A 14,890-nucleotide genomic window follows, 5' to 3' on the forward strand; every position below is an offset into this window, starting at 1 on the left:
ATTGTTGTTATTAAGAATTACATCTTTCAATCAAGTGATTATTTGGGTGCAGAATTTAGTGTCTAGGCTGCTTTCATAATAAAAAATGGGAAACAATTTATAGCTCTGCAGTGCACCAAGAATGAAGATTGTGGTAGGTATGGTGACTCACAGTATTAGAGGAATCAGAGCTGAAAAAAGCGAATAGACATAACGTCACATTTTATTGCATTTTTAGCTTGTCACAGCCTTTGCGTTTCTACGGTAAATGTAGCTGTATTTGCATTTATTCTAATGCTCAGTGCCTCGCTTCAGAGTTGTCCAAATGATGTATGTAGGCGTTAAAAGCATTCGGGGGAAATGGAAGTGTTTGGATAAGACTTTTGGTTTTTTAGATGTGTCATAGTTCAAAGTCATTAGAGTCTCGATTCTTTCAGATTACCTATTTTCTTTTCTTAAAAAAAAAATAAAAAATACCGGCTGCAGATCATCGGCTTCAAGCTTCCTCGGATTCCCTTGGGAAGGAACATTGACACTGAGAGCAAACATGACGTGCTCAGCTCATATTTTAAGACAAGTTACAGCAATTGGGCTTGCATTTTGCTACTTTTTGCGTGTGCATCCTTTACTCATGTGCTGTCAGCTGCAGAGTATGAACACAATTCAAAACTGGAAGAGGGTTTTAAATTAATGCATTGCATGAAGGCTGTGAGGCACAGGTCCTAGGCAAATGATTTAGTTTAAACTGACTTAGAGCGGTACCACATAGGAAACATATGTCGGCTGCCATAAAATAAGGCCTGTATTGAGTTTCTCCTTCATCTCTGGAACGTCCAATGCCGCTTAACCTGTGTCTTGAGTCTTGACATCATTATTCTGAAAGCCTATATCAACGGTTGGCAGTGTAGCACAGGCAGGAGGTCATCGCTCACCTGCCTTCACAGTCTTCAGTATAACTACGGCAGAACTGGATTTATGGTGGCGAGTACAATCCCCCCAAAGGGACACGGGTGGTGCTGTAGGTTAAACCACAAAGCCTAGGACTTGCTGATCAGAAGGTCGGCAGTTCAAATCCCCGCCACGGGGTGAGCTCCCGTTGCTTGGTCCCTGCTCTTGCCAACCTAGCAGTTCGAAAGCACATCAAAGTGCAAGTAGATAAATAGGTACTGCTCTGGCGGGAAGGTAAACGGCGTTTCCATGCGCTGCTCTGGTTCGCCAGAAGCAGCTTAGTCATGCTGGCCACATGACCTGGAAGCTGTCTGAGGACAAATGCCGGCTCCCTCGGCCAATAAAGTGAGATGAGCGCCACAACCCCAGGGTCGGTCATGACTGGACCTAATGGTCAGGGGTCCTTTACCTTTACAATCCCCCCACAGGGGGCTGAGCCACAGGCCACTGATCAAAATAATAATGATGATGAATGATGATGATGATAAACAGAAGGTGAGAGGGAGGAGGGCATGCAAGTAAGAAATATTGAGGGGGTGCAAAATTTTGTCCTTGCTCAGGGCCATATTACCAAAGTATGACCTGACTGCTAGCTCCTGTGAGATATCGGGGTGAGGCATGAAAAACTCAGTGCGGTGTGGCTGCTGAGGTGGAGCCAATCCAACACTCCTGTTATGTCTGTACCACACTGAGTTCCCGATGTTTCCGCCTCTCAAGAACTGACAGTGGAACCGGTGAAGGAAACCGCAAAGGAACGTTTAAGTTGTATTACATATTATGGACCAGTAGAGGGTATTCAACATGGGATTGCCATTTTTGGCAGTAGCCTCAGTGTTTTTGAAAACCTGTATCTCTTCGCTTTGAGTGTAATTTTTTAAATTCAATTTCTGTTTTACATTTTAGAATATCCACTTAAACAACCTTAAATTATCAATGACTTCCCCTCCTCTCTTTCCATAGTTCATTTTGCACAACATAAATCCCTGCATATTTTATATAAACTAAACCATTCAGTACCCCATTATTACATCCATCAAAACTTATTTACACTGTTGAATTTATCTTAATGTGGCCCACATTTTCAAATAAACACAAATTTCCTCCATATATTCAATAAATATTTTCAAATCTTTTTTAAACATATGTTCTTCTTGTTCTTTTTCTATATTTTAAGATTGCAAGCTGCGCATATTCAATCAATTTAAGTTGCCCATCTTGTTTAGTTGGGACTTAGCTCGTTTTCCATTTTTGGGCTAACAAAACACAGGACATGGTATTGGCATACATAAATAAATATCTCTTCCCTTTGTAGTAGGCTGGGTTTACTTATATAAAACATCACAATTCAGGTGTGCATTGTTAGATTCAGATACCATATATGTATTAAAGATAGGAACCGAAGAGTTAGCTATTTCAAAATTAAGTCTAGGTGTGCAGCAATGCTGGGTTTTACTATGAAAGAAATGAAAAATAAATTAGCTCCTCAGTGGGGTTTCCACATTGAGAATTTTGCATGGGTTTCTGACAGATAGAACTGGAGAGTGTAGGAAGATGATCAGTTGAAATGATCAGTGTCATGAATCATCCTATTATGGAAAAATCGGGGCTATTTCCTTTTTCTTTTTTACCTGGGGAAGGGGGAGAACAAGGGGCATGACAGAAGCATATGATGGTGGGATGGATACAGGGAAAGTGGATCGAGATAAGGACTAAATCTCCCCAGACATCAACAGGATCATTCAGTGAAGCTGGGAAGCAGCAAATCTGGGACAATGAAAAGGATGCATCAACATACTGGATGCAACATATCATAGAAAGTTGTGATAGTCTTTTTTTAAAAAAAGGGGGTGGGGTGGGTGGGGCTTGAAAAAGAAATGCACAAGATAAAATGCCTTTTGTCTTCCCTACCTTTGCAATGAAAATATAGTGGTACCTCGGGTTAAGGACTTAATTTGTTCTGGAGGTCCGTTCTTAACCTGAAACTGTTCTTAACCTGAGGTACCACTTTAGCTAATGGGGCCTCCTGCTGCCGCCACGTGATTTCTGTTCTCATACTGAAGCAAAGTTCTTAACTGGAGGTACTATTTCTGGGTTAGCGGAGTCTGTAACCTGAAGCGTCCTGAAGTGTCTGTAACTTGAGGTACCACTGTATGCTGTGCTGTCATGTTGCTGAGTCGACACATATAATATGTTATAATTGAACTTTGAATATTGAAAGCAACTGTTCCCTGCCCCTTTCTAGCTATGTTTCAAAGGAACATAGGTGGAAAGCCTGCAAAAAGAGCACTTAATCCTTATAGCAGTAAACATCCCAGCCACTATCTCCCATGTAGCTCATGAAAGGTCTCAGTCAATACCCCCTCAAAATCCACAATACAAGAGAGACTGTTTGCTTGTCCTGCTCAGTTCTTCTCCTACATTGAAACAAATATCTATTTTGCTCAGTAACTCCCCCCCAACAACATAGACCACAATCTATCCACTGAAATGCATGGAAGCTATGCAAGAATATTACTGATTTGGCACAAGAGAAGATTCCAGTGGATTGGGCCCATAATCTTTTCATATATCACTTTGTATTTATAGTAAGTTTAAGAAAGACAAAGAAAAGGAAGAAACTGTTTTGCTTAGTATGAAAGAAAGCCACAAAATGAGCATTCAGCATGAGGAGTATGTCAAGGAACAACAGTACCTTATACAACACTCTGGAAAAATGGTAAAAAGTACAAGTGTTCACACCATATTGTAAAGTAAATTCTTTAGAAATTGCTCTGTTATCTCAGAGGTAGCAGACATACCATATGCCGTGTCTAGCAGTTGCTATGGTAACTACTCTTAAAATTTTAACACAGGAGAAACGGTTGCCTAAAATCTCCATGGCTTGGGAGGCCATATTCTGCTCAATAGTTAATGCCCTGAGCTTCATTAATAATCTTAATGCAGATTTAGAGTTCCATTTTAAAAAATTGTATTTAAATTGCATCATAATTGTGGGATATGGTAGTATTTGATACTTCTGGTTTTAGGTAGGTTCACATATTACAGTTGTGATACTGAACCTGCCTGAAACCTTATTTGCGTTGTGGCTCCTTAATATGGAACCTGAAGTGTGCAGTGGGGTGTATCTTGTATGCATGTATTGATTACCCCAGTCATGGACAGTCTCTGTGTTATCACCCAGCTATTCTAAAAGTGGCACACTGCATCCAGGAAGCTATAGCAGTGAGATGGGCTTGGCCACTATTACAAGTCACTCTTATGACCACCATTTTATTATTATGCAGAGGCTGTTTCAAGTGGTCTTCACCTGGCTATTGCACAGCACACATTTTCCCATGGGAGCGAAACAAACCACAATAGACTCAGCTATACAGCTGCAAATATAAGGTTTTAAGTGTGTTTTAAGTGCATTATGCGAATGAGACACTAGATGGCGCCAGTGAGCTGATGGCAATTTCTACATATATTTTAAAATGTTTTTTTAAAAAATCAAAGTGTTTTTTATATACAAGTAGACGAGTTCAGTATACAACATTAATGCCAGTCCTATCTACATTTCCTCAATCACGGCTTGAAAAAAAGCATTATGAGAAGCAAGAACAGGTCTATAGCTAAATTGGGTGGGGTGTGTGTGAAGTGGCTGTTTAGGGATATTGGGGCTTTCCAAAGGGAAAGAGTAGGCTTATCTTTATAATATATTCTCTAAAACGGGCTCCCTAAAAATGTTACCTAACTCAGAATTTGATGGTTGCTTTCTTTCCTCACAAAACAGGAGTACCCAGTTTTAGGAGAATAAAAAATACCGGTAGTTTTCACAGAAGGAAAAAGGGTGTGCAGAACAAGGCCAAAACCAAAGGGGTCAAAATACCTCCTGTGAAATTTCCTCTGTGAGGAAAGCTTAAAATGTTTATGGAATGTTAGGGGGTTTTTTTTTTGGGGGGGGACGACAAGTAATGGAACGGGGGAATTCTAGACAGCATGGTGAAGATAAAGTACATAGATAATTTCCCTCTCTCTCTCTCTCTCTCTCTCTCTCTCTCACCTAAGGTCATCTGTCAAAGCTATTCTCAGGATAGAGAAAAAGAAGGGCTTCCTCCCAAAAAGCAGACAATGGAAATCACCACCACAGGATGAAGTATGGCTACTTACTACCACAAGGTGAAGTGTAAAGCCAACTTAGATGGCTTTAAAAGGGGGCATTAGACAAATTCAAGGAGGATAAGACTATTAATTGCTGCTTCTAGTAGTGCTGCTAGCTCTAGGATCAGAGTCTGCATGCCTCTGAATACCCTGGGGGACTAACAGCAGGCGAGTGTTGATGGAGTTAGCTGCAAAAACATCTATATTTTTAGACAGTGATACAAGATACATATAATGGCATACATAGGGTCACAGAAACACGCAAGGGTTATACTGTGTAGGGATGGATGAATCTGTCAGTTTTGGTTTCTCTCTATTTCTCCTTTTTCAGGTCTTATGTTTGGTTCACCTCATTTCCCCATACTTTCCTGAATTTTTCATTAAACAGCCACACGAAAATTTGCATATATTTTCATCTGCATTGCTGCTAATATGCACAGTATAATACACAATTTTGTCTAGTATAGAAATAACAGAATGCATTTTTTATTTTCATTCATGCACAAAGTTTTGCATACACTTTCCACTCATCTAGGCAGTTTTGTACACATCCTTTGGTTGGAGAACTGCACCACAAAATCTGGAGAAGCGCAAATGGCAAAGGGGACCTGTGTTTTGCTTCACATACTGTTTTGCGAAGTATGAAAATACGTTCATATTAAAATGCGAATATGATCTCCTCCATCCTAAATGCTATGTTGATGTAGTCAATTGCCCATGTATAAGCTTCACTGCATCATCACTTTAAAATATCAAGCAGTGGCCCCATCTGCAATACACATCTGAAGCATCATCATACCACTTTAAACAGTCATGGCTTCCTACAAAGAACCCTGGGAACTGCAATTTATTAAGGGCGATGAGAGTTTTTAGGAGACTCTTATTCCCCTCAAGTGTGCCTCTGAATTTGAGTTAGTTGTGGTAAAAATAACAATTAACCCAGATGGTCACATGTGCCACAAGAATCACCACAATAAATTATCAATATTTGAGTAAGCAGTTACCAGATCATAGACTGAATGACTGACTGATTGATTGCATTTTATATGCCATCTTTCTGTGAAGTCACCTAAGGTGGTTTGCAATTTTCAAAAGCCAAAACAAATATAAAGTTGGCCCTGGGGGTTGGGGAGGAACAGTTTGACTTGAGTGGGCCCTGATGTTGGCCACATTCACACCATAAATTTAAAAAACTATGATACCACATTAAATGATCATGGCTTCCCCCCCAAAATCCTGGGAGCTGTGGTTTGTAGGGGCTGCTGAGAGTTGTTAGGAGACCTTTATTCCCTTCCCAGAGCCACAGTTCCTGAGTGATTTCATAGTACAGTCATACCTCGGAAGTCGAACACCTTGCGAGTCAAACGTTTTGGCTCCTGAATGCCACAACCCTGGAAGTGAGTGTTCTGGTTTGCGAATGTTCTTTGGAACCTGAACATCCGATGCGGGTTCCGTGGCTTCTGATTGAGCTTCCTGCAGCCAATCGGAAGCCGCGTCTTGAATATTTTGGAAGTCGAACGGACTTCCAGAATGGATTCCATTTGACTTCCGAGGTACGACCATTTTTTAAATGTTTGGTGTAAATGTGGCTGCTGTCTTTGCATGCACACTCTTCTTCCTTTGCACATGGCAGTTGGTATCCGTTCTCCCTGTGAGGGGACAGTCTGGCAGGAGCAGGCCCTGATGTTGTCTTTGCCTGCCTCTCTTGTTCTCTTCTTCCTTTCCACAGGGATGTTAAAAACCTGGTAATAACTAGCAGCCTCCACAGTGGACAATACTACAGTGGTACCTCAGGTTAAGTACTTAATTCGTTCCGGAGGTCGGTTCTTAACCTGAAACTGTTCTTATCCTGAAGCACGACTTTAGCTAATGGAGCCTCCTGCTGCCACCGCGCTGCCAGAGCACGATTTCTGTTCTCATCCTGAAGCAAAGTTCTTAACCCGAGGTACTATTTCTGGGTTAGCGGAGTCTGTAACCTGAAGCGTATATAACCCGAGGTACCACTGTACACTGCAGGTGCTTTTTCTATATATTAGAGATTTCTATCCATCCAAATGGAATTTTAATCTCCTAAATGTTGGTGCATTTGTGAGGGTCTTTGGCAGAGGATGGGCCAAATACACACCAAGTCTCAGAATGTCGTCATCTCTGCCCACCCCTGATTCTGGACAGGTGCATTACCTGCTCCCAAATTTGCTTTTTGGGATGGAAAATAGAGGGGCAAAAACTCTGGGGAGTTCTGAAAGCACATCAGTTTGATTTCACAAAATTAGGGAATCTGAACAACTAAACCATACTCTTTCGTTTTTGGCTCAATTATATTCTTTCAAAGGATGTGTGAAAAAGTAATGGGCCACACAATTAGTAATTATAAAAGAACAGAGTTGCCTGTGTTTTTTTGGAACTTGTGCATGGAGAGCTCAAATGTTATCATTGCAGGATTTAATTTAACAATCATTTATTCCCAAACTTGGCTGTGTGTTTTCATTATTCTCCATGCCCTGGTGTGTGTGTGTGTGTGTGTGTGTGTGTGTGTGTGTTTAAATGAGAGAATCATTAGGAATTCTGCACATGTCCTCATCCCAATAAACACATTTTAGATGTGGCATTTTGGGGCATTTAATCACCAGTATCCATCTTGTCTTTGAAGCTGGCTACATGCTACAGTGGTACCTTGGTTTTTGAATGTAATCCATTCCGGAAGACCGTTGGACTTCTGAAATGTTCAAAAACCGAAGCATTTACTTATGGAAGCATTTACTTACGGAAAACTCAATACAGAAGCAGTGTGGCATGTTCAACTTCTGAAAAGTGTTTGAAAGCTGAAGCAGTTACTTCCGGGTTTTTGGCGTTCGAAAACCAAAATGTTTGACTTCTGAGGCGTTCGAAAACTGAGGTACCACTGTATAGGCCAAATGGTAGCTATAAGCTGCCTCTGGTAGGACTGCCTCCAGGTCTAAGGGATCCCTTTTGGGCCTGCTTCATGTGCATCGGTTTGAGACTGTGAGGCTCGGTGAGGCCCTCCACTGCTGTGGGGAAGCCCGGCCCCTCAAGTTAGTGGTGGCTCAGCCCCATCCCTGCATACTTTGGTACCATAGAGTTGGTGCCTATTGTTCCCAGGATTCTTTGGAGGAAGTAATGCGCTTTAAATGCATGTGGTGTACGCAGCCAATGAATCGTGCCAGTGCAAAACGAGTCCCTCACTTATAGCAGGGCAGGGCAGCCCGTTCTCCCAGAAAGAAGCAGTGTTGTGGAATCTCTTCTCCCAAGCAGTAGGGAGAAAACTGCAGCAAACTGTTCACACCATTTCATTTCTTCACTGTTTATCTGCTCTACACAGACTTATGAATTACTCTAGGGAAAGAAAAAAACACAAAGGATGATATAACTAACAAACATGACATGACTGACAACTGGGCAATGAGGATATACATTTCAAAACACAATACGGAAACGGTGAGAATTCATTAAAGAAAACAGTGGTAGGCAGGCTGGTTGGATGAAGATTACTTCATTCCTGCTTGATGGTATGTTCTGCAATAATTCTCTGCTTGACATTGTGTTTGGGGCTGCAGAACATTCATGATTTCAGTCTGACCCCAGCAATTCCACCTCCTGCGTGGAGAGCATTTGCTTGCAGGAGGTGACCTGCCGCTGAGTATACATCAAGGCACTGATGTTCACAGTATAGCTGATAACTGGTGGAAATGAAATAATCTGTATTGACACATTTGGAAGTTTCACATCTTATCCTACTTAACATGCTAACGTGATAATTGCTAGACTGATGATTTTTCCAGTGACACATCTTCCTTTGTCAATATTTAGACCTGTGTATAGAAAGCTTATCTAACACACCTGGCTAATTTTCACTTAATTTAAAAATAAATGGAACATGTTTAGCTTGCAGGGTTAGTGGAACAAAAATAAAATGGAAAGGGGAAGGTTTCTTTTTTACCATTTTCTTTCTTGAAATATATGCACATTGTAGAGTTACTGATACACAGGACTAGAGAATGGGCAACAAGGATAATGGATTTTCTCCTAAATCCCCTCTTTTAAAAACTTCATTCAGGTCAAAGGTTGGAAAAAATTAATTCCACTGACATAAATCCTGGGTCAGTTTTCACTGACTTGAGTGCTATCTATTCACCATTCTACTTATCAATTTACTTATGAGTACACACACACACACACCAGAGATTGTAGGGAGGCTTATGAATAAATACAGTGGTACCTCGGGTTACAAACACTTCGGGTTACAGACTCTGGTAACTCAGAAGTAGTACCTCGGATTAAGAACTTTACCTCAGGATGAGAACAGAAATTGTGCACTGGCGGCAGTGGGAGGCCCCATTAGCTAAAGGGCTACCTCAGGTTAAGAATGGTTTCAGGTTAAGAAGGGACCTCTGGAACTAATTAAGTTCGTAAGCAGAGGTACCACTGTACAGTCAATTGAAGCCACTATTGGTGATTTTTACTGGAACTGTAAAATAACAGAGGGTGGCATCTGGTTTTGTCTCTCAGTGAGCAAACTGGACTTCCACACACAGAAGTCCTCTTCCTTTCCTGATCCTGCTCTTTCCCATGCACCCAAAATTTGCTCTGGGGGGTTGGAGGCCCCCCCTCAACAGATCTGATGTCACAGTGGGCTGCAGGCAGAAGAAATTCAATTGCATAAGCAAATTTCTGTTCACATGATATTTTCCAGAATCTTTAAAAACTTGTTCCTTGTTCTCGGCACCCCAAGTGGTGGGATGTTTCTGGGACAGCACTCTTCTGTGTTTGATTTCCTTTGGGAGGAGAGATCACTGTAAGCTTCTGGAATTTTGTAGTAACACAAGAAGCTGCTGCCTTATACTGAATCAGAGAATTGGTCCATGGCTGGCAATGTGTCTCCAGGATTTTAGTCAAGGATCTCCCAGAGTCCTACCCAGAATTAATCATGGAACCTTCTGCATGTCCAACAGATGCTCTTCACTGCGCTATGGACCACCCTTGATGATACTGAACTTATTTACAAATATGCAAGCCATCAAATACACCAGCCTTACATATAATGTCCGAATGATGCCAAAAGGATTCAGAGTTTGCGTTCCTGTTTGCGTAGCATTTCAGCCTGCGTTCTGCCAACACCTGAAGACATTTCTTCCCGACCAGTTTTTAATTTTGCTGTGACAACTAAGTTTTTAGTTCTGTTCTAGCTCTTTGGTTTTATAACAACTTTTTTTTTTGATGTGATGCTATTTTTATTTATTTATTTACTGCATTTTTCATGATTTTATAATTGTTTTCTTTGCTTTACTAGCCGCTTTGAATGACCTCCCTTGGAGTGAGAAATGTGGGTTATTAATTTTTATTACACATCTCTCTCTCTCTCTCTCTCTCTCTCTCTCTCTCTCTCTCTCATCTATCTATCTATCTATATCTATCTATCTATCTATCTATCTATCTATCTATCTATCTATCTAGTCTGATTTCCAGCCAGGACAGCCAGTGTGATTTTTCATTTGATAACAGCCTAGTGCTCCTGCCCTGGATGCTGGAGACATTTACTAGCCATGATGCAGCTGAATGAAACATATGAACACAAAAGAAAGATTCTGATTTACGATGTTAGTTTTCAAGTGGTGGCTGAAGTTGCAGAAGCTGCTGGCATCCTGATCTAAGGTCACATGAGGATTGTCACACAAGGCAGGGCATTCTTAGTGGTAGCACCATGTCTGTGGAAATCTGTCCCAAGTTAAATCAGGTGTTCAGGCACATTTTGAAAACTCGCCTGTTTGCCCAGTCCTTTTGGGTGTGATTGGTGTTAGGTAGGTAGTATCTGCTGCTATTTTTATGGATGTGGATCTGTTTGATGTTTTATATGTTTTTATGATTAATGCATTGTTTTATGTTGCTAGCTTCTCTATGTTCCTTTTTGGGAGAAAGGGTGGGATGTAATAATGACCAATAAATAATATAAAGGTGGGCTACACCAATAGCATTCCTGTATAAAAAAATTCCTTCCAGTAGCACCTTAAAGACCAACTAAGTTAGTTCTTGGTATGAGCTTTCGTGTGCATGCACACTTCTTCAGATACACATATTTTGACTATGGCAGACCAACACGGCTACCTATCTGTAACAGCATTCCTGTATGTACTACTTCAGTAAGACTTCCAAGTCGATGTCTATGATTGTGCTGTTTAATACAAGGAGAATGATGGAGAGAGACAGAAAGAAGGAAGGAAAAAGAGGCAAACAGACAGAGAAACTGATAATATTAAAAGTGGGTGCCTTGTCACAGTTTGGGGTTAAAGGAGAGTTCAGGTCTAAAAACTTTAAAGATGTCCGTCCTATAGAACATATGTGGCTCTTGTTAGCAAGCAAACTTTCCAGTCAACTTGTATCCTATAATGCTTCACTGTTTTATGGTATAATCAACAACAAAAGTAGGTCCAAGATTTGGAGTTTGAGATTCCTGCTGCTTGAGTTTTTCATCATCGGTAAGTGTTTGGCAAATGCTGATTGTGATCAAAATACAAACATAATTTTAAAAAGAGAACTTGCATTACCTGAGTTTAGGCTGTTGTTTTTGTCATAACTTTGAGAAGGATACCAAATTCAGTTAATGGGTTAGAAAATAAGGCAGGGGGCGTATGCGAATATATTTATGTACAATGACATTATGCGTTTTTAGGTCATTGTGAACCATTAAATCCTTGAAGCTCTCTTCTATCTACTACTTACTGCTACTGAAAACTAATGCGTTGCATGGGACCTAATGACTATGGCATAAGTGCAGAACTATAAACCATAATGCGACACTCTGAATGCAGATACATCCATGCAATGTGGGGGATCATGAAGAAGCCAATGAGTTATTGTTCCGTATAGTGTGCTATCAAGAAGAGCGTCTCTTCTGTTCTTACTGCTAGAAAGGTTTCAGACCGATTGGATTATCTGTGTTTGCAAACTCCTCTTTAACCCAACTGCACATGAAATTCCCTGCCTTGCTGCTTTTCAGACTGAGTGGCATCTGTCCTTACCCTGTCATGCCAGCATAGCTTTGTAGCACGGACTTGTTTTGTGAAACAAGCCTAATTTGCAGTGCTAACAGTGGGCAATCACTAATCTTTTTGTCTCTGCTGGCTGTGTGATTATGCTGCATTCAGCGTTGAGATCTGTTTTGAAATTCAATTTTTGTTCATTTATTCCCAGTGTCACAAAGCAATCTGTTGTCAAGTCCTGTTTTGTACATTCACGGGGAAGAATCAAGCAAGAAGTTTGTTTCTGCATGATCATCATCACCACCATCGCCACCACCACCACCAGGCCTTTATCTTACAGCTGCATGTTCATTAATGTATTTTGCTTTTGTCTCTATTCTCAATTTGTGCTGAGGAAAACACATTTCTCTCAAAGAGTTTGCTTTTATTGCATGTCTGATACTTTGCCCCTTGTGCTGGGAGTCTTTGCATTGTGTTGTGATTGCCTCCACATTTATTAGAAACAAATCTGGTCTCTGCCACTTGTTTACCCTCATTGTGTCTTTATGTATGGGTATCTGTTTTTAATTAGGCACACTCTAAATCATTCACTGCTTGCTAACACTTTCATTGGGGAAGCACAGTTTTCAGTAACCTCGCAAATATCCTGAGTTCTTTGCAAAATCAAATCCGTATCTCAAAATAACTTTGTCATAGTCTCTTGTTAGCAGTGACACACACACACATATATACAGACATACAATCAGTCTGTAATTAATCCATCTGTTAGCTGTTCAATTTTACACTGTGCATTAATTATGTGCTTATTTTCCAAACGCAATGGTCAATGGTTTATCCTTGTGTCAGCTGACTAAGAAAGGATGCAGCTAGCTCATGATACACACTCATTAACTCCATTTCCATTTACAATCATAATCCACAGCCCAGACAAGACAATGTTAATCTGGATTTACTGCTATTAGTCAATGGGGCTAAATCAGCCTGAAGCACCATATTTAAGCTTTGATAGTTTTCTTTGTTTTCTTTAGAAGGAGTAGCCCATTCTATGTCCAGAGTGTAGGGTTTCCCATAATGCTGTAATCAAATTTTTCTAAAATATTGTGGCTAGTAAACTACAACATCACTACTCACATTGCCTCCTTAATTCTAGAACATATTCAGGTGCATCCTCTGATGATTCTCTAGGCTAGCCTTCGGAGCTCTCCAGACTACAACTCTCATCAGCACCAGCTAGCCTTGGGAAATCAGGCTTCCCTGCAGCAAGGAAGACCCCTGGACTTGCGGAGCCTTCGGTGTGTTCTGGAACCCTGGAAAAATCAGGGTTCCAAAATGCATGGGAGCTTCCATGAGTACAGCAGGCTCTTCTGCTGCAATCATCTTTAAACTTGTGGAGGGCAGTGGGTATGAACACAGTGTGGCAGAATTAGCGCACTTGTGCATGCTTCCCCCCTATGTTCATTCAAGTCCACATATCAGAGGTGGCTAACTTTCAGTCCAAGCCAATTTGGGTGTCACAGGGATTTACTGGAGGAGGAGGAGAGGTTAGCCCCAATGTACTAGCAGAAATCCTTTTATAGGATTCTGCTAGCAGAATGGTTTAGTTGAATCTCCATGTTGGAGAACCTTCAAGGCTCTGATGCATGGGTCATAACTACTAGAAAACATGTGTTCTGTGTGGTGTGTAGTGTGTAGTGGGCCTAATCCTGTGGAACTCCCCCCCCCATGAGATTAGAAAGGCACCCTCCTTGCCTCAGGTGCATAACTAAGTCTTTTTTGTTTTGTTCTAGCAGGCATTTTAAGGTAGGGTTTTGTTTTATTGTCCATTTTCTGCAGATTTTTTTATGTACACTGCTTAAAAATGCAAATAATTAAGTTTGGATAGAAATTACCATATTTTTCAGTGTGTAAGACTAGGTTTTTCCCCTAAAAAATAATGTCAAAAATTAGAGGGTGTCTTATACATGGGGCCACCTCCCCCCATTAAATCTGAGTTCCCCCAAATAGGGGGCATCTTATACATGGGGGCATTTTATTGACAGAAAAATATGGTAAATAAAAATAATATCTCCAGAATCATGGCAACGTTCTCTCCAAATCTTTCTCTCTTTTTTATTTTGTTACTGGTTTGGCAGTCAAAGTGAAAATAGTGACCTGAATGAGGTCACTCAGGAAATCTATGGCTGCAGTTTAAAGATAGGACGCCTTTGTCTCAACTTTTCCTCAAGTAAGAACATTTACTGTATTCCAGCATCAATCTGTGGTCACTGCAGTATTGCCAAGTTGTTATAAGAAACTCTTATGAATCCAAATTATGCATTCGCACTAACAAGGCTGCCTAGGATTTTCCACATTATTTACTAGAATGTAATACCTTGAACACATCTGGACAGGAACTGCAACCCAGAGAACAGCAATTTGTGGTTTAAAAAATGAAATAAAAACTGTACCAGGGCGATTGTTTCTGTCTTGGCTGTCACTGTATATCTTTGGTTTGTAACAATAAACATGATTGATTGGTTGAAGTCGAATATTCTTTCCACTGGATCATACCGTTTGTCATATTGCTTTTCACTTAGTCCCTGTTTGAGAAAGGACAGAACCCACCATGTGAAGAAAGGCATGCTTGACTCTCCAAAAGACATGATTATAGATGAGCTTCTTCTTGCTTGCTTGGCAATTTCCAGCTCATTGCCTCATCTCATGTTCCAGGCAGTGCTGCCAAACAGTGAGTTCTCACCATCAGCCGAGGAACATTGTTTAATCTCATCATGCTGCTGTTATTGTGAATTACTGTTTTGGTAGACTGTAAATCATATGAGCTGTTGGCA

At 40.7% G+C, this 14,890-nt stretch overlaps 1 long non-coding RNA gene across 3 annotated transcripts in view; it reads left to right on the plus strand.

Moving 5' to 3' along the window:
• LOC309542654 overlaps positions 1-12,581 on the plus strand; it is a 38,986-nt gene extending 26,405 nt beyond the window's left edge. For all 3 annotated transcript variants that reach the window (XR_014224339.1, XR_014224340.1, XR_014224341.1), the window contains exons 3-4: positions 4,975-5,085; positions 12,274-12,581. This is a non-coding gene — a long non-coding RNA (uncharacterized lncRNA). The remainder of the gene's footprint in view (positions 1-4,974; positions 5,086-12,273) is intronic.
• The last annotated feature ends 2,309 nt before the right edge of the window (positions 12,582-14,890 follow it).

This window comes from Podarcis vaucheri (assembly GCF_965113315.1).
Source record: "Podarcis vaucheri genome assembly, chromosome: 1".
NCBI lineage: Eukaryota > Metazoa > Chordata > Lepidosauria > Squamata > Lacertidae > Podarcis > Podarcis vaucheri.